The sequence below is a fragment of the Mustela nivalis genome, assembly GCF_964662115.1.
Source record: "Mustela nivalis genome assembly, chromosome: 2".
NCBI classification, from domain to species: domain Eukaryota; kingdom Metazoa; phylum Chordata; class Mammalia; order Carnivora; family Mustelidae; genus Mustela; species Mustela nivalis.
The window spans coordinates 169,739,355-169,764,357 of record NC_139021.1 but is presented as its reverse complement, the minus strand read 5'-3'; the positions used below and the strand labels follow the sequence as shown (position 1 = coordinate 169,764,357).

Sequence of the window (25,003 nt, the reverse complement as noted above, 5' to 3'; positions counted from 1 at the left end):
GGGCCATATGCAAGCCACCAGAGAGAAATACTAGGACGCCCTGCTGCTAGGCTACCAACAGTTGGAAAAGCAGGTTAACATGAGAACACTGAAAAGAATCCATTGTTCTTAGTATGTAATACCAGGAAAAGATATTTAAATTTTTTTGAAAGAAAATAATGTCTTTCTATCATAATCACTTTCATTTATTCTGCTTATACTTTCAAAACATTTTACGTGTTTGAAGTAGATATTTATGTTTTGGCTGCAAACAATGAGATAGATTATACCACACTTCTATTTTTAAAATTTTATCTATACTATCACATGTGACTATTTATATGCATATAATGAGGTTACACACACACACACACACACACACACACACAGGCTCATGCAAACCCATATGCAATCCATATGGAATAAGAAGTCTATTTGAGCTTCACAATGCTAGAATAGACCTTTATTTATACTAGGAACTCTGACCACATTGCTGCTACATCATTTAACCATTTGCAAAACAGAGAGCCCAGAAATCATGTTAACTGTACTTCTTCATTTCCTCTTCCAGCAATTCTAAACTTCAGCCTAAAATTTAAGTTTAGCATTGGTGTTTCAAAATGCAGTGTGAGTTAGTATTGTGGCCTCACTTGCTTGCAGGTACTTGTAGTTTATGACTTTCACATTGCTTTTGAACACAGTATGGCTGTGTCTTAAATCATGTTAGCTTGTCAATCAATAATTAAGTTACTTCATTCAGAAAATCAGCTCATAATAGAATGCCCAGATGTTGCTGTCAACATCTGGAACAGTATTAAGTTTTCAGTCGACGAAATCTAATTCTTTGAAATCTTTCTGAATATAAAATAAAATAACTCTATAGATTATACTTGAAATAATCAAAATGTCAAAATGTTTATAGTTTTGTTTGACAATAATAACATATAGATACCCTATGTACTCCCACTGGAAAAATGATACTCTGATAGATGAATGCTATATAACAGATGCTTTATTTGTATTTTTAAAAGAACTACTGAAATAGAGTACACGAATTACATAATTAAGTTGTATGTAGGTATCCTCATGTAATCTGCCTAGCATCAGGAAGGAAAAGCACTCATTCATGGAAAATCTGTCCATAGCCATAATTTCATGTAATCTAGATATCCAAGAGCAAATGATCTCAATGATTCTGTAACTGACACCGAGCTATCTCAGAAAGAACAGAACGGACATAAGGCAATGTCTAGACCAGCCTTTCATATTTAGAGATGAAGAGTTCTAAGCCAGATGAGTGATCTCCCCAACGCCACACACTTGGGAAAGACTAGGCAGAAGAAGGATGGAATCCGTTTCCCAACATCAGTGCTCTATTTACTTAAACACGCCACCTTTCATTTTACCAAACCACCATGGCAGGCTGGGGCCATTCTACTGCTCCGTCCCCAGGGCAGGCTTAGCTGCACCATTCACCTGGTTCTAGGAATTTATCATCAACTATAAATTTGAATAGTCTACAGATTTTGTTTCTTGTCACTCTCTTCCAAAATAAACAAACAAAAAACAAGCCTTTACTTATACATTGTTGTCAACATCTGGAATCTTGACAATAATAAAATTGGAAGTTCAAGGGTGATGAATGCTTAAGGCAGAATGTTTTATATCATAGAATAAAACGTCTGATCTGAGGGTGAGTCACAACCACACTTATGGGTGTAACTTAGATATGTTTCAAGATTAATCTTCAAAGGCTCTGCCATAAAGCACCAATAATCTACTCACATGGCGGGAGAGAAGCCGCACTGGTTATTAAGATGGGTTAAGAACTGCCTTCTTGCCCATGGGATCTGGTGACTTCCTATATATTTACTCTACAATTTCAGATTGGAACCAGCCATCTAATGGGCAAACAATGTTTACAGTATTTTCCCCCCAATACTAGCTTTTGAACGCACATTGTGACAGATTCTTTATTATAGTATGTTCTGTGTTATAGTGAGGTTATGGTTCTCATAGTTCAGAGATGCCTTTTAATAGTTTATGAATATAGCCAATAAAACTGTGATGCTTAGGCAGTAAAACTAAGTTCTTTGAGCCCGAATGCTCTATGGAAACATTCTGAAGATTACTTCCCCATCTGGGTGACCCCAAACTATAACGTATAATAACTATGAATATTCATACCTGATTCACAAATATGTTCTTCTTATAAGACTCTCTATCTTCGGCTGAAGACAATAAAATCCTGCCTACTCGGGGGCTTTGCTTCATCAGTTAAATGTTGTTTCTTTTATATCATCAGTGTATCACTTTCTACTGGTTCTTTCCTTGAAGGACATAAACATTCTCAACTATTCCAACTTCATATACTTCAGCCTGTGCTATACTGCCCAGCCAATCCCCAACCCCTCTTTATCCTTCTCTTCCTGGCCAAGCTTCTTGAATGGGTATCCCAGGAACATTAACCTCACTTACTCATGCCCCTGCCACTTCTCAACTTAAAACAAACTTGATGCTTTCCTGTCATGCCACAGGACTCCTTAGGATCACCAGTATCTCCCTAGTTAACAAAATCATTGGCCATGTTTTCTAAGTAAACTTTTGGAAGTTTTAGAATAGTTAAAGATTTACTAAAAAGTTACAAAGGTAGTAGAGTCCCCATGTAACCCACACTTAGGTTCCCCTATTAACACTTTACCTTAGTATGGTACACTTGTCATAGTTAATGAATCAACAGTCCATTATTACACATTATTATTAACTAAAGTACATACTTTTTTCCAGCTTTCCTTAATACTTAATGCTCTTTTTTTTGTTCCAGATGCCATCCAAGATTCCATGTTACATTTACTAGTCATCTGTTCTTAGGCTCCTCTTGGCTATGACAATTTCTCAGACTGTCCTTATTTTTGATGATTTTGAAAGTTTTGAAGAAGACTGGTCAGGTGTTTTTGTAGAATGTCCTTCAACTGGGATCTGTCTGATGTTCTTCTACTGACTAGACTGCAGTAATATATTTTTTTGGAGGAAGACCAAAGAAGTAAAATGCCATTTTCATCAGATCATATCCAAGGTACATACTATCAACATGACCTATCACTACTGATGTTGACCTTGGTACGTAGCTTGAGGTAGTGCTCATCATGTTTCTCCACTGAAAAGCTACTCTTTTCCCCCTTCTGTATTGTACTTACTATGTGCAGCCCACATTTAAGAAGTGGCTAGTTATGCTCTATCTCTTCCAGGGAGGAGTATCTTCATAAGTCATTTGGCATTCTTCTACTCAAAAGAAGTCTACTCAATCATGATCCAATCATTTATTGATATCAGTATGGACTTAAGGATATTTATTCTACACTTTGACTTATAGTCTAATACTATATCATATAAATTTTGTTGCTCAGAATGTACAACTTTGGCTTCAGTGGCCACCTTTCAGTCCTCTTCTCATTTGACCTCTTGATGGCATTTGACATCACTGCCCACTTTCTCCTTAGCAGTTACTGTGCCAGCCTCCTTAGGAATTCCTCCCATCCTCTCATCTCTCCTTCTCAGTCTCCTCCATTATAACTTCTCTCTCAGTCTGACTGGGTCTTCCTCCTAGACCTCTTCTCCCTCATTTGAATGATCTTATTTTTACTCACTGTTCTAACTACCAACGAGAAGTTGACAAAGACATGTTTTTTTGCATATTATTCTTACAAATATAATTCCTACTGGGTGCCTTAGAAAATCTGAAGGCATCTCAGGCTTAACACAGACATAGTGGGGCATTTTCTTTCTCTATTTATATGGCTCTTCCTTCTGTTTTCCCTAGTTGGATGTATTGTTTTACCATACACAATCTCCCCAGATAAAAATCTAAAAATTATTTCCAAATCCAATACATCACCAAGAACTAGGGATTTTTTTTTTTTTCAGAATATCTACAACTGGGCCTCTTAGCCATATTTCCAGGATGTCTGTTACCTTATGAACTAGTCCCAATTCTTTTCCTATAACTGTTGCTACCACATATTTCATCCCTCTTTTTATATATGAATTATATTTGAGAGATACCTGTATGGTAAGCCTGACATGTTTTAAGGCAGAGGTTAGCCAAAAGGTACAAATTCTCAGTTCATCTTAGGAAGTAAAGGAGACCCCTTCAAACCAATCTCAGAATATCAAAGCCCCAAATGAATCACTGTGTAAAGATACAACTTATTTCAGAATAGAGAAATAGAAATAGTTAAAATAGAAAGCAAACACATTTGACAAAAGCCAATATAGGTACACCCTGTTTTTGGAAGATACACACTATGCCCTCCACTTAAGGGCCTACATCAGTACCTGTTTTTGCTAATGGGAAATCTGAAGAGGATTTTTGCTTTTACAAAAAAAGGTGAAAAGTGAAAATAACATTCCACATTTGTTTTTCAGTGAGCTAGTGGGGAGAGAGCTCCCACCCTGAGTGGTGAAAGGGGCCCCCCTCAGGAACAGCACACAGCATCTCAGCATCAGGCTGCCAGAGTTCTGAACTGGGGCTGTGAGCATCTGTGTTTTATCTCCATTTATTTTGTGTATCGATTAGCGAGCTCTTCCTTAAGGTATCAGAAAAGCTTAAGACAGGTCGTTCTTTGGGTCTGGGGATGTTTTAAAAAAAAAAAACAACTTTCCATATAACAATGATCGTTGTTTCTTTGCTTTATGTCATTTCGGCTTACGGATGGTTTCATAGGAACACTCCGCTTTCAGATAGCGGGGGAAACCTGGATACTACGGGAAAATGCTAAGCAACAAACCTCTCTCCAACTTTATAAGTCAATACCACATTTCCCTTTAATTTCAAATAGAGGCATATCTCATATGAGCTATTTTTTTTGTTCTCCTAAGTCAGATATTCCCATTTTTTTTATTATGTAGACGCTAAAAGACCACCATTTCAAACGAGATGATGTGCATGCATATTTCTTCTTTGTTTGTCTGATTTGTGTAGCTCAGGAATATGGATTACTTCTGTTATCTGCACGAAGAAGCTCTGCTACAAGCCTGGCATTCAGTTTGCTTTTATCTCTGAGACCCCAAATTGTACCGTTAGGCAACAGAGGGCACTTATCTAGATTGAACTGTCATACAAATAGATTTTTGTCAGCCATTCAATTTGTATTGGGGAACACGCCAACAAAAACAAAACCTGGCAATTTAAAACAACAAACCTATCCTCTCCTGACAGGAACAAATTGCTGTATTTCAAATGAGTAAGAATTACTAGAGATCGCACATCCTGCGTGTGGGTGCTATGGAAAGAAAAATATTCTCCAAACTAGTTCTGTCTAGTTTTTCTGGCAGTGGCCTAACATAAAGCAAACATGCAGTCTACATAATACTAATAAGCACACAAGGAAAAAAAAAAACAACCCACTAACAGACAGGAATTACATGTTATCAGAGGACAATGAGGCTTTCTGATAAAATTCCAGGTCAAAATTCAGTGGCTACATGAAGAAGGCAACATGGTGCTGCATTTTTACTTTGTTCTCTGAACTCTGGTCCTTCCAGGAATACAGGTGGTACCTCTGCCCACAAAATACTCAACTGGAGTAGTAAGACCATCATTCCCCCTGAGCCTAACTTGATTCTGGCTCTGTGTCTTCCACAGCCACTGAAAACTTTAGAGAAATGACTTCACCATAGTTACACCCCTTCCATACCTCAGGCTATTTTGAAAAATATTCAGTGTTCATCTATTCAAAGTTGGTTTTAACCTCAGACAGTAAAGATCTTGATAATCAGTAAAAACACAGTAATAAAATTTTCACAACTTGAAAATAATTTCAATCTGTCCATCAGTATGTTTAACTCTCTCCTATTATTTTTGTCTGATTTGAATCTCATTCTCTTTTTTATAGACTCCATCTTTATTCTGGACTTATGCAGCTACTCCTTCAGTGACATCCCAACTTAGACTTGAACATGAAAATTCAGCCCTGTGAATCCACATCAAGCTGAAATAGTAAATATACAAACTTAAAGGTCAAACACCATGTAATTTTGCTGAATAGAGAGATCTAACTAGTATGAGTATTCAAACACAAATATTTACATTTAAAAATGAGTTTTCTTTAACAAAAATTATGTCACAAGAAATTGGTACACAAAAATTCTGTAATATGTCACCTGAAGAAGCTGTAACATTATATTTTGTGGCAACAGGTACTGGGTGTAGATCTTCAGATTTTATTAAGGGACAATCTGAAAAAATAATATACTCCAGACACAAGGCATGAAAAGGACCTCATGAATGGTAGTTAAAATAGATAACAAGACAAAAACACAGTGAAATATAATAGTTCAAGTTGCCTCTACATTTCAGTGAATAATAGTGCTATCTGAGAAAAAACATTTTTACCTTGAAGAAAGGTATAAAATTACATTATTTAAAAAACATCAACAGATGCATGATGAACGCAACTTATTTTCAAATGGTTCAGAAAACAGGCATATATGTAGAGAGTAAAACATCAGTAGAGAAAGCATGCACAGATGACAAAGCAAATGGAACAAAATGCTAACAAGTAAATCTAGTCAAAGAATATATGTATGGCATGCATGGGTGGCTTAGTCATTGAAGCGTCTGCCTTCGGCTCAGGTCATGATCCCAGGGTTCTGGGATCGAGTCCTACAGCGGGCTCCTGGCTCAGCGGGGAGTCTGCTTCTCCCTCTACCCTTCTCCCCTGCTTGTGATCACTGTCACTCTCTATATCTTACTCAAATAAATAAATAAAATCTTAAAAAAGAAAGAATCTATGTATGTATGTTCTTTGTACTATTCTTCAAATTTCTCTGAAAGTTTGGGATTATTTCCAAATAAAAAGTTTAAAATGATTAAAAAGTGTAAAAAGATTAGTGGGGGAAGAAGGTAGAGGCTTTTGATAAGCTATTTTTCTACAATTGGTTAATGTCTGAGAAACAAAACCTTGATTAGATAATCATTATTGTTAATTAAAAATATGAGACCATTCCTCAAAATGGTCAAAATCAGAAACTAAAACTGTTAATTTTTACCATTTATGATGGGGTTTCCCATTTTTTCAGTAAAAATACATATTTGCTGGGTTTTTTTTTTAAAGATTTTATTTATTTGTTTATTTATTTATTTATTTTTGACACAGAGAGCAGAAAAGACTGTGAGAGAAAGCACAAGCAGGGGGAGCAGCAGAGGGAGAGGGAGAAGCTTCAAAGATAATGTGCTTCATTATCAGCACATTATTTAACAGTACGAGTTGAACTAACTATGATTTAAATCCCAGTTTTGCTATTTATTATCTGTGTGGCTGAAGAGAGGGTGTTTAACCTTTCCAAGTCTATGTCTGTACATCTGCATAAGAAAAATAAATATACTTTGTTATAATAATTACATGGGACTTGCAATAAGAACACTGTTGCAGAAGTTAACAGGTTCCCCCTAAGTCACCATTTTCCCTCTCTTTCCCCTCTGGGGTGGGGTGGGTAGGTGAGAAACAAGAACAAATATATTCTGAATTCTATGCTTGGCAAAACTAGAAACCAGATATTATTCATGGATCCCAAAATATGTGGGGAGCTGTCCAAAAGCAGATGAGATCATGCAGAGCTACTTGGTAGAGGGTGAGAAAACACATGAAGGTTAAGAGGTCTCAGCGATAGCTGAGCTCAACAGGCACCAGCCAAAATATACCTCTTCAAGGTGGGAGACTCAATCTGAAGCATAAAATCCATGTGCTCTGTTTGAAACAATGGATGTAGGGACAGGTGTTAAGTGGCCACTGGCAGAAGCTTTCCTAGACATAATTTGTCCAAAGAAGTAGAAGAGGCAGTGGTAAATAAAGAATAACACCGGACTTCAGTTCCTTATAGAAGGTTACAAGAGACCATTGCCTTCACCTTAACAAACAATGCAAGCTGGAGAAGCGACAAAATCATCATTTTTAAAACCTGAAAGAGAGATGATGGCACAAAGACACCCAAGTGGAACATTCCAGAAAATCCATGAGCATTCCATAATAAAGAAGAGGCCCATGGCTATTCTCATTCCTGGAGGAGCAGAATAAGCCTCTGCAGTTATAGGTAAAAAGAAACCGGCCAAACTTCTAACAAACCTTGAGAGTCTGCATCAGCGTTGGCGTAATACATTAGGATTTGAACAAACCTGAGCCACAGCGTGAGGTATGAGGTTTACTAACCAACTAAGGTACACTAACATACTTGGCTATTATAGGCTAAGGATGGGGCAAGATAGCTGATAGAAACCTATCTGAGGCATTCCACCATTTCAGCCACCGAAGAATGAAGTGGGAGAGGTGAACAGTAGAGCTGAGAGAAAATACTCTGAGGGATTCTGGGTCTTCAAAGAGTGTAATCCCACTAATTTCCTAAGGCTTAGCTTTGGTGGAGCAGAGAGAAATCTCCAAAGGTATAGAAGCCAAGATCAGGACTGGAGAGCAAAGACAACTCCCTAGAGGCTCAAAAAGTTAGCAATGGGGATGTAAATCAGAGAAAGAGATCCCACAAATCAAAAGGATGGTGGCTTGGTTGAAAAGCAGAATGAAATCTCTGGAAACTCACCAGAGCTCAAAGCTCAGGCTCTGCTGAAAGGAAAACCTAACTACAGCCTCAAAATGTGAACTAAACTGAAGTTACAAAAAAAAGGAGCCCACACACAGCCCAATTATAGGTCAGACTGACTCAGCCACTCCTCCATAGAAGCCTGAAAGAAATGGGAGTGTTTGTGTTTGTTTTGTGTGTTCTATTTTTTGATAAAATCTTCCTTACTTTGCTCTCTATTCCTCTTTTATGTAAAATATCCAGCACACAATCAAAAATTACAAGACACATGAAAAAGCAAGAAAATGTGACCCATGGTCACACACTCAGAGATGATCCTTGTATTTGAATTATCACACAGGGACTTTAAAATAACTATGATAAAAATACTAAGGGATATGGTAGAAAAGATGGACAACACACATTGCAGAAATGGGGATTTTCAGTAGAGAAAGAGAGACTATAAAAATAAACCAAATATAGAGAAATGATATCACAAAGAATGTGGTATCAAAATGTAAATAAAATGAGATTAAAATCACTTAAGAGCACACTGGAAACAGCAAAGAAAAGGACCCATAAACCTAAAAGGAGATCAATGAAAAGTATCCAAACCAAAACACAAAGACACAAAGAAAAAAGATACAAAGAAAAAAGCAAAGCAAGGCATATAAGAACTGTGGAATGATATTAAATGACCTAACATATTTATAATTGGGAGTCAAAAAAGGAAAATAGAGAGAATGGGGCAGAAGAAATATTTAAATAAATAATGACTGAAAACTTTATAAAACTGATGAAAGAGATCATTCCATAGGTCCAGCAAGCTCAATGATTCACCGGCAAGTTCACACCTGCTGCAAAGAAACCACACCTAGGTACAACATAATTAAACTGTCTGATGAAGCACAAAGATACATAGCAAATCTTAAAAGCAGCCAGAGGGTAAGGGAATATTTGTCACAGATAGAGAGCAAAAATGGCATAAATTATAGAAGACCTTCTCACCAGTAACAATGGAGGCCAGAGGATAATAAAATTATATCTTTACAGTGTAGAAAGGTTGGAAAATAAACCTGTCAGACAGTCAATGTCCAGTGAAAATATTATTTAAAGCTGATGATGAAATAAAGGCCTTTCTCCCTCCAAATAGATAAAAGCGGAAAGAATTCATCACCAGCAGAATTGTCCAACTGGATATGCTAAAATGAATTCTTCGACCAAATGGAAATTGTGAATTGCATGAGGGAAGAAAAGAGCTCCAACAAGTAAATATCTGAGTGGATATAAAAGGCTTTTTCTAAGTATATGTCGTAAGGCTCATGGCATTTATAGAAGTAAAATGTAAAACAAGGAGGGAACAAAAAAGGGTGGGATGGATTTCTACTATGGAAGGTCTTAACATTGTCCATGAAGTAAAATGAGATTGTTTGAAAGCAGAGTGTAGTAACTTAAAGATACATACTGTACTCTCTTACGGGAACCACTTAAAAATACCACAGAGGTATTCTTAAAAATTTAATGTAGGAGATAGAATGTAATATTAGAAAGTGTGATTTATTCTAAAGAAGGCAAGAAGTAAGGAGCAAAAGAACAAAGAATAAGCACAGTATATATATACACAGTCATATATGTAAAATACATGTCATATACATGTCAAGTATACCTCAATAAAGCTGTTTTTCCATCACAGGAAAAAACAAAGTGAGCACTAATACTATTATTACTTAACATTTTACTGAAAATACTAGCAAACATAATTAGACAGTTAGAATTAAAGCAAAAACTACCACTACTGAGAAATGATGTAATTATACATCTCAGAAACTCAAGAGACTCAACTGAAATTGCAAACTATAAGTGAATATAACAAGAGAGCAAGCTGAAATAGTAAAATACAGAAAACAATTCATATATACAAATGACAACCAGTTAGAAGATGTAATGGAAGAAAGGCTCCCATTTAAGGTAAAAACATAAAAGATAAAACAACCAGGAATAATTTTACCTTAATTGATTTATAATCCTGAGGTGAAAAGGCCTTTCTAACTATGATTCTAAAGACAGAACCATAGAAGATAGATGATTTGGGGGTGCCAGGGTGGCTCAGTGGGTTAGGGCTTCTGCCTTTGGCTCAGATCATGGTCCTAGGGTCCTGGATGGGCGGTGAGCTTCCCTCATCACCCACCCACCGCCTGCCTCTCTGCGTACTTGTATCTCTATCTGTCAGATAGATAAATAAAATCTATAAAAAAAAAAAAGATAGATGATTTTGACCATATAAAAGTTAAGTATTTTTGAATGGCAAAATATAGAACAGTGAGAGAATAAATTTAGTGTTCAATTTAACAAAGTTTAAAGACAAACTACAAACTGTAAAAAAAAAAAAAAAAACAAATTATATTTTGAACAAGGGTTAAACTTCAAGACATACCAGTTAATACCTTGTAGACATTGTGGGTTTGGTTCCAGACCACCACAGTAAAGCCAACATTGCAATATAAAGCGATTAAAATTAATTTTTTGGTTTTCCAGTGTATATAAAAGTTATGTTTATATTGTACTGTAGTCTAGTAAGTGTGCAGTAGCCTTGTGTCTAGAAAAAAATGTACATACCTTAATTTAAAGATATTGCTAAAAAACGCTAACCATCGTCTGAGCTTTCAGCAAGTTATAATCATTGATCATAGATCATCATAAAAAATAATAATAGTGAAAGGGTTGAAATATTCAGATAGCATTGAGAATTACCAAAATGTGCCATAGAGCCAAAAAGTGAGCAAATTCTGTTAGAAAAATGGCATCAACAGAGTTGCTCAACAGAGTTACCACAAACTTTCAATTTGTAAAAAACACAGTTATCTGTGAAGCACCATAAAATGAGGCATGGTTGTACAAAGGATTCTTAGACATTAATATGAAAAAGAGCAACAATCAGCAGTCCCCTAACCCCCCCAAAACTCACAAAGGGTAAAAACAGTTCCTGAAAGGGGCACCTGGGTGGCTCAGTCATTAAGCGGCTGCCTTCAGCTCCGGTCATGATCCCAGGATCCTGGGATCGAGCCCCACATCGAGCCCACTTCAGGCTGCCTGCTTGGCAGGAAGCCTGCTTCTCCTTCTCCCACTCCCCCTATCCCTCTCTCGCTGTGTCTCCCTATGCCAAATAGATAAAATCTTTTAAAATAAAGAATAGTTCCTAAAAACATTCCATCTCACTCATGAGAAAAGTTTAATGAAAACTACATTAAGCTACCCCTTTATTTCTATCCATTTGACCAAAATCCAGAAGTCTGATACTTCATGTTGTAAGTGAAAATTCATTTTGTGAGTAACTGTTGTCTCGTGCATGGCCATGGCAAGTGTCAATGGGGATATGCCCCACCGAGGACGAGTGTGGAAGGGCGATCAATATTATAAATGCACACACTCTTAGAAGAAGTTCTATTTTTTTCTTTGCATGAAAAATGACAAAGTTCAATGTCATTCAGTGCAGCACTACATGCAATATCAAAAACCATCTACCGGGGGCACCTGGGTGGCTCAGTGGGTTAAGCCGCTGCCTTCGGCTCAGGTCATGATCTCAGGGTCCTGGGATCGAGTCCCGCATCGGGCTCTCTGCTCAGCAGGAAGCCTGCTTCCCTCTCTCTCTCTCTCTGCCTGCCTCTCTGACTATTTGTGATTTCTCTCTGTCAAATAAATAAATAAAAAATCTTTAAAAAAAAAAAAACCGTCTACCGATAGGATTGGTTGAATAAATCTGGTACATTCATACAACGGAACACTCTTCAGGTATATATATAGAATGCGTGACTTTTTTACATACTGCTCTCCAAGATCAATTGAACAGTGAAGAAAGCAAGGTTCAAAATAGTACGTACAGCTTATGTTGTCTTGTTATTTAAAGGGGGGGAGGGAGAAGAATGTACATTTTGTATTTGCTTGTATATACGTAAAGAAAAGCTGAAAAGATATACAAAGAATTAGTAACAGCAGTTACCTAGGTTAGGGATTTGGGGAAGAGTGGAGTGGGGAACTGAGATGGGCAAGAGAAGTGGGAGGGAGAATTTTTCCTGTATAAATGATGATCATCTTTAATCAGTACCATAATCTCCAGTATCTACTGGGGAAAAGTTTTCCAATAATGCAACAAAAACCTTCAGGTTATATTTTTAGGACTTTTTGGCAATTGTTAATGAATACTTTGAAGGATAGTTTAAATAATGGGGACATTTTAGGCATGAGATTAAGAAAAATTAAAAAAATTTTAAAAATAAAAGAAGAACTGGACCGTAGAGAAGTTTCCCAAGGGAAAAAAGCAGGAATCCCCATGTCTGACTCAACTGAGTCAAGTGGCTTGGGCAGAATGCTGAACAGCGTGCCACAGGGTGCAATCGCACTTTAGCCCCTGTACCAAGGGATAAGTAATCCAGAAAATGTTACCATTCATAATCTCTGCAGATCCAGCACATCAGACTCTTGTGAATGGGTAAAATAAGAAATGGTAACTAAAAACCCAATCCATAACAATATAAATGCACTATTTCACATGGATCACAAGAAATAAGACTTTCAAAACCAATCAATTAAGTGATAAAAGATGATGTCTACCAAACAGGCCAGAAGATATTAAACTTTATTATATTATATATGTAACATTATATTATATAAACAATATTATATTATTATAATGTAACTATATTATTATATATTGAACATGAATATAAGGACTGTCCTCTTCAAGTCTCCTTCCAAGCCACGATTCTGTTAGTGGAAGAAAACTTGGAAAATTTATTTAAAGAAAGCATTTGATGATCAATATCAAAAATTTTAATTTTAGGTTTCACGAATTACAATATTATCACCTTATCAAATGGGAATCCTCTCCCTTCTCAGGAAAAGCAACAAGCAACACAAAAATTTGTTTGCTTTCTTGTAGGGATAAGAGAAAGCCAAGGCAATTTAAATTAAAAGCATACTTCAAACTTCCATAAAAACTCTGTTCTGTTTGTTCCTAAGGAACCAAGTTGTAAAAACATGAAAATTAGTTGCTTGCAGGATACCAACACTAGAAATAGAATAATGGGAAAGAAATCAAGTTAGCTGTGTTAAAAGAAACAAAATAAGTAGGTTTAATTCTAAGCTACCAATAAAAAAAGCACATAGACTTAAATTAGAGTTTATACTTTCTTGAAAAGGTCAAGATCTCCCTATTCCTGAGCAAGTTGTAGACATGTGGTTCCAGGGACTAGAGCCAATGTTAATAAAACAAGATCATGCTATTGATCACAAGCAGGAGTTGGGAAGAAAATGAAGACAGTTATATACAAGTCAAGTCTCACTTTAAGAAAAATAACTAAAAATACACAATCTGATGATAATAGGTCAGCAGTCATGTTCACAGAAATTTAACACATGTAAAAATCATATGCAGGCATCCTTCTAATACCCCACATTTATCACATCACATTGATTAACCATTCAGTTCCATTTGATGTATGGAACATTTCTCTCTCTCTCTCTCTTTTTATTTTTGGTAAGGATAATTGAGTTGGAGGCCACAGATATAACTACAGATACTAATCCCTAATTTATCCATGACAGGTAAAAAATAAGTATACTAGATTAAAAAAAAAGATTAAGGATTCTAGTATATTTTGCTACTTAACTACAACAATGGCTAATCACATTATGCTTATTTGTAAAATAGCAAAGAGGATATAGAATTGTAGAAGTTGGAAAACCTAAGATCATAGAAAATGGAGTAAATATCTACTTTAAAGGTTCCCACATACAACTATGCTCAATACTACTGTAAACTCATGCAATATCTCTTTAAGAAAGCTATATTTTCCTTAAGACATTATTTTGGAAAACAAGATGCTACTAGTCCCCAACTTAAAAAAAAAAAAAAAATCTTACTATTTAATATATAAGTAAATTTTTGGTATAAAAGTTCTAGATCTTGGGGGAAAAGATGAATAGCTATTCCCCCCAAAAAAGTTTTTGTTTTCAAATAGGAATTAAATCATGGAATTTTTGAAAAATGTGACTATTAATACTCTTTAAAAAGTATGTTAAAATATTGATCAGGAGTGAAAAGAATTTTAGAAGTAATATTTATTACTTCTTTCATTTTCTCTCTCTTTTTTTGTAAATGACTTTTAAAAACTATAATCTAGAATTTGCTTTAAGAGAGAATAGAAAGATGGAAAATTCTTAAAATAGCTTAACATAGAAGAACAGAAATATTTGAATTAACTATAAACTAGACTATGTCATGATGACATAAAATAAGGACTGCTACTAATTTTTTTTAGAAAAAAATTTCGATTAATAAAGCCACAAAGTTTTACTGAGAATCTCATGCTCAAAAAAGATAACGAATCTAAATAAAACTATAGGCATGGAATTCTGCACCATTCACCAATTTGTCCATTCATTTCTGCATTTGTTTAGCATTTTTTAACAGGACTACATGCCAGGTATTATATTTTTAATAAAGCAGATTCCTGGTGTGAACTCCTCAGTGAGGTAGGCATTAAGACAAATAACGTTAATAAGTATAAACTTATAAACTTGGACTATAACATTGAGGTTTGTATTAGTACGGTAGAAGGCAGGAAGGAACTAGCCTGGTTTGATCAGGTCAAGAATGGTTTTACAAAGGTGATGTGTGACCTGGGGTTTACATGAGTAGTTTATCAAATGGAAAAGAAGAAAGGATAACCATTGCAAAACAAAGAAATAGAATATGTACCATAATTAAAGCCTAAAACATGACGCATGACACCACAGAATGGGGTACTTTGACAAGTCTGGACGAAGAGTGAAAGGGGAAGAACTGTCAGAAAAAACAGAGGAAGGGATCATCCTAAGAGGCCCTGACAATGTTAATCAAGAATTCAAAGCTGAACAGCTCACAGGCTTTTCCTCTAAGATCAGAAAAAAGGCAAGGGTGTCTACTCTCACCACTTTAACTCAACATAGAACTGGAAGTCCTAGCCAGAGTAGTTAGGTTAAGAAAAAGAAATAAAAGCAATCCAAACTGCAAAGGAAGAAGTAAAATTGTCTCTGTGTACAGACAACATGATGTTATAAATATAAAATTCTAAAAGCTCCATGAAAAAAAAAAAACCTTCTGGAACTAATAATTCAGTAAAGGTGCAGGATATAAAACCAACATACAGGAATCAGTTGTGTTTCTATCCACTAACAAACTACCTAAACAGGAAGTTAGGAAAAGAACCCCATTTATAATAGCACCCAAAATAATAAAATAAATAAATAAATAAAATAATAAAATCCTGCAAAATCCTGAAAATTATAAAACACTGATGAAAGGAATTAAAGAAGACACAAATGGAGAGGCATCCCATGTTCATAGATTGAAAACAAATAGTGTTTTTTTCTTTTGAGAGAGTAAGAGAGAGGACACCTGCACACACGCTGAGTCCGGGAGCAGGGAGGGACAGAAGGAGAAGGAAAGAGAGAATCTTAAGTAGATTTCATACACAGCACAGAGCCCAAGCGGAATTCAGTCTCAACGACCCTGAGATTATGACCTGAGCTAAAATCAAGAGCCGAACAATTAACTGAGCCACCCAAGCACCCCAAGAATTAATATAGTTTGTTTATTTTGTTTGATCTGCTATATTTTTATTTTTAAATTATTTTTTATGTATTTTTTTTGTATTTTTGTATTTTGGGTTTTTTTTTTTTGTATTTTTTATGTATGTTAGTACATCCTTAGTTTCTGATGTAGTGTTCTATGATTCATTGTTTGCATATAACACCCAGTGCTCCATGCAATACGTGCCCTCCTTAATACCCATCACTGAGCTAACCCATCCCCACACCCCCAACGCCACTAAAACCCTCGGTTTGTTTCTCAGAGTCCATAGTCTCTCATGATTCATCTCTCCCTCTGATCTGATCCCTTCATTTTTCCCTTTTTTCTCCTAATGTCCTCCATGCTATTCCTTACGTTCCACAAATCAGTGAAACTATATGATTGTTTTTCTCTGTTTTTCTCAGTTGTCTTTCTCTGCTTGACTTATTTCACTTAGCACAATCCCCTCCAGTTCCACCCATGCTGATGCAAATGGTGGGTATTCATCCTTTCTGATGGCTGAGTAATATTCCATTGTATATGCAGACCATATCTTCTTTATCCACTGATCTGGTGAAGGGCATCTCAGCTCCTTCCACAGTTTGGCTATTGTGGACATTGCTGCTATAAACATTGGGGTACATATGGCCCTTCTTTTCACTACATCTGTACCTTTGGGGTAAATACCCAGTAGTGCAACTGTTGGGTCATAGGGTCGCTCTATTTTTAATTTTTTGAGGAACCTCCACACTGTTTTCCAAAGTGGCCGCACCAACTTGCATTCCTACCCATTGTAAGAGGGTTCTCCTTTCTCTACAACCTCTCCAACATTTGTTGTCTTAAATTAATATATTTTAAATGTCTCTACTACCGTAAGTCATCTACAGATCTAATGCAATTCCTATTAAAATCCTACTAATGGCTTTTGCATGGAGGTGGGAAAGACTGGCCTATAGGAATGATTACCAAAACCCACAAAAGAGACCTGGGCCTTGGGCTCCCCGAGAAAAAGAAGAAGGTGATCAAAGAACCAGAGACTCAATATTCAGTTTTAAACAGTGACAATTATTTCACTGAGGTCTGTCCCACAAGAGCCACATCCCCCTCAAAGAGTGTGGTCCTAGGGCAGGTATCTGAAATGCCTCTAGTGAAGAAAAAGAAGGGCCACAGCACCCTCTGTGAGCAGTACTTAGAACCTGATACCACGGTATGTGCTAAACAGAGAGAGAAGCTGCCCAGCCCCAGGAAGCAGCTTCTTGGTTCATTTTGAGTTCCAAGGTGGGGAGGAGAAATAGAAGATGAAGTCCTTATGGCCTCTGACAATGTGCCCTGGCTTGAGAGTGAAGACCTTCCTGGACCCCAGGCAGGAAGAGAGGGTGACCAGAGTTGGCAAGAAGGAGAAAAAGGCCCAGGAGGCTGCAGCCTTCTCAGCCAGGAACCCTTGGTTCTGTGAGTTTGGGGGCGCTCTGTAGGGTGCTTGGTGGGGAACGATGGTGAGGAGCAGGCAGCCTCAGGGCAGAAATGGAAGCAGGGAAGCCCCAGGGAATACACTGTGAAGATGAAGAAGAAAAAAATGTCACCAGAGGGGAGACACTCCCTAGGGTACCTTGAGCTCTCTAAGTCAGTAGAGAGGAAAAGAAGAAGCCAGTCAAGGTTGAGGCTCCAGAATCCTTCCCAATAGGACACAACCCCAAGTCCCTGGCAAAGAAGAAAACAAAGTCCAAGGAAAAGGCAGAGTAGCCAGGCACTGAAAAGCTGGCTCTGAAGAGGAATAAAAAAAAAAGAGGAAAGAGCAGAGGTAGCAGGAAAACCAGGAGAAGAGGAGCCTGACACAGACGTAGAGATGGTGCTGGAAATGAAAGGCCATCCACACGGCGCACAGACACCAGGCGATGTGAAAGGCCTTGCAAGAAGAGACTGAGTGTGAGGCAGGCATGACAGAAGTTTTGGAAGGAGGGAAGGGGACAAGAACACAGTTTGGCCAGTGAGATACACCTGGGTTTGAAAATGTGCAACAAAAACTGACATTTCTCAAACTTATGGGTAGTTTTAGAAATGGGGCCCCTTCATTAACCTGACTGGAAGGCCCAACATGGCTCTCAACAAGGCGGCGGGCGGCCACCCCCCTGCCACAGAATCTGCAGCTGGACTATGACCAGGCCACGAGCCAGCAGTATGACGGGGACACTGGCCTTGGCTTCTTCTCCACAACCTCAGACAAAATCTTTTATATCAACAGGAGTGCTTTCAAGTCAATCAAGTTTGAATATTAAACTCTACTGTCTTATCCTTCAAAACAGCCAAAATTGCTTTTATTATTCAGTTATGCAGATGAAAGCTATCGGACACTTGTCTCAAATTAATCCTCTGCAGAGATTAAGGAAAACCATGCCCATGTGCTTGGACGTACTGGGGTCAGGGAAGCTCATGTGTCAGAAGCCAGAGAACACGTGAGTGGCTAATACCTATTTGCTGTGTTGAGCATTCCATCCCTGTTTGAAGACATCAGCATACATAAATAACTAAATTTGTTGAGTACCTAGTATATGCTAGGTACATACTAATGTGTTTCCCTTGCAATAATGTATTTAATCTTAATAATTATGAAATAGATGCTATTACTACCCTCAGCTTACCAATGAGGAAACTGAGGTTCAGGGATGAAGTAATAAAATTGCCCGGGTTCACCCAAGAAAAATCCTAATGGCACTTTTTACAGAAATAGAGTAAAACAATCCTACAATTCATGTGGAATTGTAAAGGACCACAAATAGCCAAATCAATCTTGAGAAAAAATTAAAGTGGAGACATCACATTTCTTGGTTTCTAAATATATATATATAAAGCTACAGTAAACAAAACAGTATGATGCTGACAAAAAGATAGACATATTGACGAATGGAATATAACAGAAAGCCTCGAATAGATCCACACACATATGGTCAACCGATCTTTGACAAGGGTGTCAAGAATACACAACGGGGAAAGCACAGTCTCTTTAACAAATGATGCTGAGGAAATGGATATTCCACAAGCAAAATAATAACATTGATCCCTTATTATACACCATACACAAAACCAACTCAAAATGGATTAAAGACTAAATATAAGATCGGAAATCACAAAACACACATAAAAAAGAAAACGCAGGGGGAAATTGATCCTGGCAATGATTTTAGATATTAACAAAGGAAATAATCAACAGAGTGAAAAGGTAACCTGTGGAATGGGAGAAAATATTTGCAAGTCATATATCTGAAAAAGGATTAATCTCCAAAATGTATAAGGAACTCCAAAAGCTCAATAAAAAAAAAAATAATAATAATAACCTTATTTAAAAATGTGCTGAGTATGAATAAACATTACTCCAAAGAAGACATACACATAGGCTATGCGAAATGTTGCTCAATGTCACAGGTCATCAGAAAAATGTAAATTACAACTACCATGAGATATCATATCTCATATCTGTCAAAATGGCTATTATTAAAAAAAAAAAAAAAACAAGGGCACCTGGGTAGCTTAGTTGGTTGAGTGACTGCCTTCGGCTCAGGTTGTGATCCTGGAGTCCCAAATCAAGTCCCGCATCAGTCTCCCTGCTCAGTGGGGAGTCTGCTTCTCTCTCTGACCCTTCACCTTCTCATGCTTTCTCTCTCTCTCAAATAAATAAATAAAATCTTTAAAAACAAAAATACAAAATATAAGTGTTGGAGAGGATATGGAGAAACTGGAACCCTTACATACTATTTGTGGGAATGCAAAAATGTACAGCCACTATGGAAAATAGGACAGAGATTTCTTGAAAAAACTGGAACTAGAACTACCGTATGGTTCAGCAATCCCAATTCTGGGTATTTATTCACAATAACTGAATTCAGGAAGATGGAAGAGGTATTAGCATTCCCATATTCACTGCAGCCCTATTCACAATAGCCAAGATGTAGAAACAACCTAATGCCTATCAGCAGATGAATGGATAAAGAAAATATGGTACATACATGCAGTGAAATACTAGTCAGCCTTAAAAGAGAAGGAAATTCTGTCCTATGAGACAACATGGATGAATCTTGAGGACGCTAAGCCAAGTGAGATCAACCAGTCATAGAAAGACAAATACTGTGCGTTTCCCCTTATATGAGCTATCTAAACTAGTCAAGCAAGAATCAAAGAGTGGTATAGTGGTTGCCAGGGACAGGAGAGAGGAAAGATGGAGAGTTCCTAATCAACTGGCAAAAGTTTCAGTTAAACAAGATGAAGAAGTTTTAGAGACCAGTTGGTATGACACTGTATCTATAGTGAACATAATATTGATACACTTAGAAATTTGGTAAGAGGATAATCTCAGGTTAAGTGTTCATATTACAATAAAATAAAATAATTTTAGAAAAAGGTTATGAGGGGGACACAAAAAAATGTGTCTATTCAGACTACCCAAAGGAATATCTACCAGTTGAAGCAACACTGTCCTTCTGAATATATGATACCTCTAGGAAGTCACATCAAGAAAAAAGTGATGGTCGAAATCCTAATTGTAAACAGAGGTCTACTCAACCTTTATTTAAATTTAGCCCCATATGAATAAGCTAAAACACAGTTAATCACTGGGATGAATATATCCCATAAGAATCAGCTATTCTGTTCTCTCTAGTTTAAATACATTTGTAAAGTATAGGTATCAAAAAGTGTCACCAAAGAAGCTGGTAAGGAAGAAAGGGAGGGAGGGAGAGAGAGAGAGAGAGGGAGGAAGAGAGAGAGAGAGAAGTAGCAGCAAGAAAGGAAGGAAAAAAAGAAGGTGAGAAAGAGAGAGTGTGGAAAAGAACACACACACACACACACACACACACACACAAATCAGAAGTTTGATCTAATCAGATTTACATTTTTAGAAAGTTTCCTCTACACTCAAGTGGAAAATAGTCCAGAGAAGGACTAGAGTAAAGGCAGATATTTCAGGCTTGATCTTAAAAGTTAAGAGAGAGACTATGTGGTCCTCAATGAATAGAAGAGTGAGGACAGAGGGGAGAGAGACTGTTGAGGTGGAATCCATGGGACTTAGTGACAATTAGCTGTGAAGTCAAGGCCAAGAAACAAGTATGAAGTGTCTCCCATGGTTCTCATGTAGGTAAATGAGTAGATGGTATACTAACCAGCATAACCAATATACGCATTAGCCAGTAAAATGAAGGCAGGAAGAGAAACAGATTTTGGAGGAAAGATAATAAGTTTAATGAGTTCAGGTTGGAACATTGTATCTGAACATCTGTAAAAAAGGAACACATGCAATAGATAATTGAAAAAAAATGGTACAGTGTGCGATGTTGAAAATATGGGCTAGAGACATGATTTTGAAGTCATCGGTGCATAGGCATTAGTAGAAGCCATGGGTATATATAAAATTAACAGAGAGAACAGAGGGATGACAAGTCAAGACATCAGTGATCTGCAAACCCCCCAAATTAAGGGGAGCACAGGAAAAGAAAATCCAGTGAAGAAGATAGGAAGAAACCAAGCAAGCATGGTATCAAAGAAATTAGTTTCAAGAAAATGGGAGTAAGGGTGCCTGGGTAGCTCAGTCAGCTAAGCATCTGACTTTGGCTCGGGTCATAATTTCAGGGTCCTGGGATGGAGCACTTTTTCTCACTCTCCCTCTGCCCCTCTTTCTCCTTGTGCTCACTCTCTCTCAAATAAATAAATAAAATCCTTAAAAATAAAAAAGATGGCAGTGAATCAAATGCTATGTAGAAGGAATACAAGTATGATAAAAAAGAAAGGGACCTCAGAAACAGGGGTCACGTGTGACTTTAGCAAAAAATTTTCAGAGATATATCTATCATAGATGGAAGCAATACAATATAAAAAAAACGCACCCCAAATTTTCCTTATACATATTTTTAAAATCAATATCTCCTTTTCTCTAAATGTTGGAATATTTACACAGTATAAGAGACAAGATAAAACCACCTGCCCCAAAAGTTGGTTATTTCTTCATTTACTTTAAATTTTTCCTGACATCTAGCAGATGAATGATTGATTGTACCACCATGTCCATCCCATTCTCTTTGGACAAAACTCGACTGGATAACATTTTAGTCCCTGTGGTGAAAAATAGAATAATTCAGATAGGGACGCTTAGGAAAGAAGACATTTGTTAAAGTGACAGGCTACCTGAATAGAACACCTACCACTTGAAGCAACAGCATTCCTAAGAAAATTGTTCATCTGAATATCTAATAGCCCTTGGAAGTCACATGAGAGAACGAAGTGCTAGTCAAAACTCCAACTGCAAACAGAGGTCTACTCAATCTTTATTTGACTTGACCTGATGTGAATAAACTCAAAAGATAGCCAATTGGGATGAATACATCCCACAAGCTTTATTTGTTCTTTTCTGTCTGGTTTAAGTATATTTGTAAATTAGTCATTTTGCTCCCCTAGTAGCAGCACATTTTATTATTTTCTCTAAAAAGAGCATTTAATGAAAGTACTGCCTTCATTGGTGATGGTGGTAGTGGTGGTGCTGAGGTTATTTAATGAGTGCTTGGATCCTGCAGGTAAATCAAGAAGGAAAGTACCCATTTTCAAGCAAAATAAACCACCTCAAACAATCTTATAGAATAAAGTATCAGTATTATTTTTTTTAAAGATTTTATTTATTTATTTATTTGACAGAGAGAGAGAGAGAGAGAGATCACAAGTAGGCAGAGAGGCAGGCAGAGAGAGAGGAGGAAGCAGTCTCCCCGCCAAGCAGAGAGCCCGATGCAGGACTCAATCCCAGAGCCCTGAGATCATGACCCGAGTCGAAGGCCGAGGCTTAACCCACTGAGCCACGCAGGCGCCTGAAAGTATCAGTATTATTAACATTCTATAAATCATCCAATAATAGCACTTCAGAATTATAAGGCTCTTTAAGAATAACTTAACCCCTTCCCCCTACAGATGACAAAAATGCAAATTATGGTCTAATGAAATAGAGCAGTTCTTTGGTAGTATAAATCCAGTTGCGCTGTTGACAAAGTTTTAGTTTCAGCTAAAACTCAAGTTCACTCTGAATGCCTGGACAGAGAGCATTTATACACAGTACATAATCCAGTGGAGGAAGGACGTACCAAGTAACACCAAATGTTCTGAACCATACTGGAAATTACTGATGATCAATTATATTATTTTATGATATTTAATATAAACAATGACTGAAAATTATGCCTGATTTCTTGGTTTAAGAACCACAAATTTTAGGAGAGGATAATCAAATATCTTTCACATTTTTTTATATATAAAAACTGGCACTATGGACACATGGATGGCTCAGTCCGTTAAGCATCTGCCTTGGGCTCAGGTCATGATCCCAGGACCCTGGAATCAAGTCCTGCATTTGGCTCTTTGCCAGAGGCTCTTTGGAGAGTCTGCTTCTCCCTGTGCCTGCCACTCCTCCTGCTTTGTATTTTCTCTGACAAATAAATAAATAAAATCTTTTAAGAAAAAATCATAACTGGCACTAGTTTATGTGAGACTCTATATTAGCAATAAACTCTAACCTACTTACATATTCATCTAGACTTATTTTCCAGAGCTAGAAAATACAACTGGTGAACTACTGTGAAATCAATAATTAAACAGTACTACTACACTGGGCAAACACGTGACTTGTGGGTTTACAACTGAGCAAAGTTTCATGCCAGAGAAATTGTTTTTCTTGGGGATTTTGGCCTAATCTAGATTATGCTTTACTCTGGAATTGAGTAAATGTTATTTAAAAACACACCTAATTTTAAAAAAATAGTAACTAAAACATCTATTTAAAAAAAATAGTAGCTAATATATTTTTTGAGCTTATTAGGTATCAAACATTATCCTAACAGCTGTGTGTGTGTGTGTGTGTGTGTGTGTGTGTGTGAATTCACTCTTCACAACAATCCCGAGGTAGACACTATTGTTATTCCCACTTTGCAGATATGAAAACTGAGACAGAGATGAAATAAGTAAATAGTTCAAGTTCCAACAGTTAGTAAGTGTCAGTAAGAACATAAAACCAGGCAAAGCATCTAAGGTAAATCACTTTCTATAATGAATCCAATCACATTTACTCAAATGTTTTCTTTCTTCGACTAGCCCCTTCCTCCATTGTTGAAGAAGGAATAGCCAACATGTTTTGTGTTGTGGTGGGATTTTCTTGTTTTTGTTTTTTAATTTTTAAAGCCACTTTTTTTTTTTTTTTTTTTTAATAAACATATATTTTTATCCCCAGGGGTACAGGTCTGTGAATCGCCAGGTTTACATACTTCACAGCACTCACCATAGCACATACCCTCCCCCATTTCCATAATCCCACCCCCCTTCTCCCAACCCCCCTCCCCCCAGCAACCCTCAGTTTGTTTTGTGAGATTAAGAGTCACCTATGGTTTGTCTCCCTCCCAATCCCATCTTGTTTCATTTATTCTTCTCCTACCCCCTTAACCCCCCATGTTGCATCTCCACTTCCTCATATCAGGGAGATCATATGATAGTTGTCTTTCTCCGCTTGACTTATTTCTCTAAGCATGATACCTTCTAGTTCCATCCACGTCGTTGCAAATTAAAGCCACTTGTTTTAAGCATTGGTCCAACTGGCAGCTGCATGGGTTGGAAAAAAAGAATATAAATAATTTCTAAAAAATTTTATATGGTTATGACCATATAAATGGTCTGCCCAAACATTCGTAATAACTTATGTTCTTAGCTGAAACAGTTCTTTGTTAGAGGCACAGCCAAGATCATATGGACCAGAAAATTGTACTGTCCATTTTAGCAGAACACAACCTCATTATCATGATCATTTAAAAACTTAAAATTAGTAGCTAATAAATATCT

The 25,003-nt window shown here is 36.9% G+C and overlaps 1 protein-coding gene and 1 pseudogene across 23 annotated transcripts in view; one reads left to right on the top strand and one right to left on the bottom strand.

Moving 5' to 3' along the window:
- VTI1A (vesicle transport through interaction with t-SNAREs 1A) overlaps positions 1-25,003 on the bottom strand; it is a 350,305-nt gene that overhangs the window by 278,577 nt on the left and 46,725 nt on the right. The gene's annotated exons all lie outside the window — the stretch shown is intronic.
- LOC309858761 (lysine-rich nucleolar protein 1 pseudogene) lies at positions 16,487-18,429 on the top strand (annotated as a pseudogene). The gene has a single exon. The product of its transcript is annotated as a lysine-rich nucleolar protein 1 pseudogene (transcript).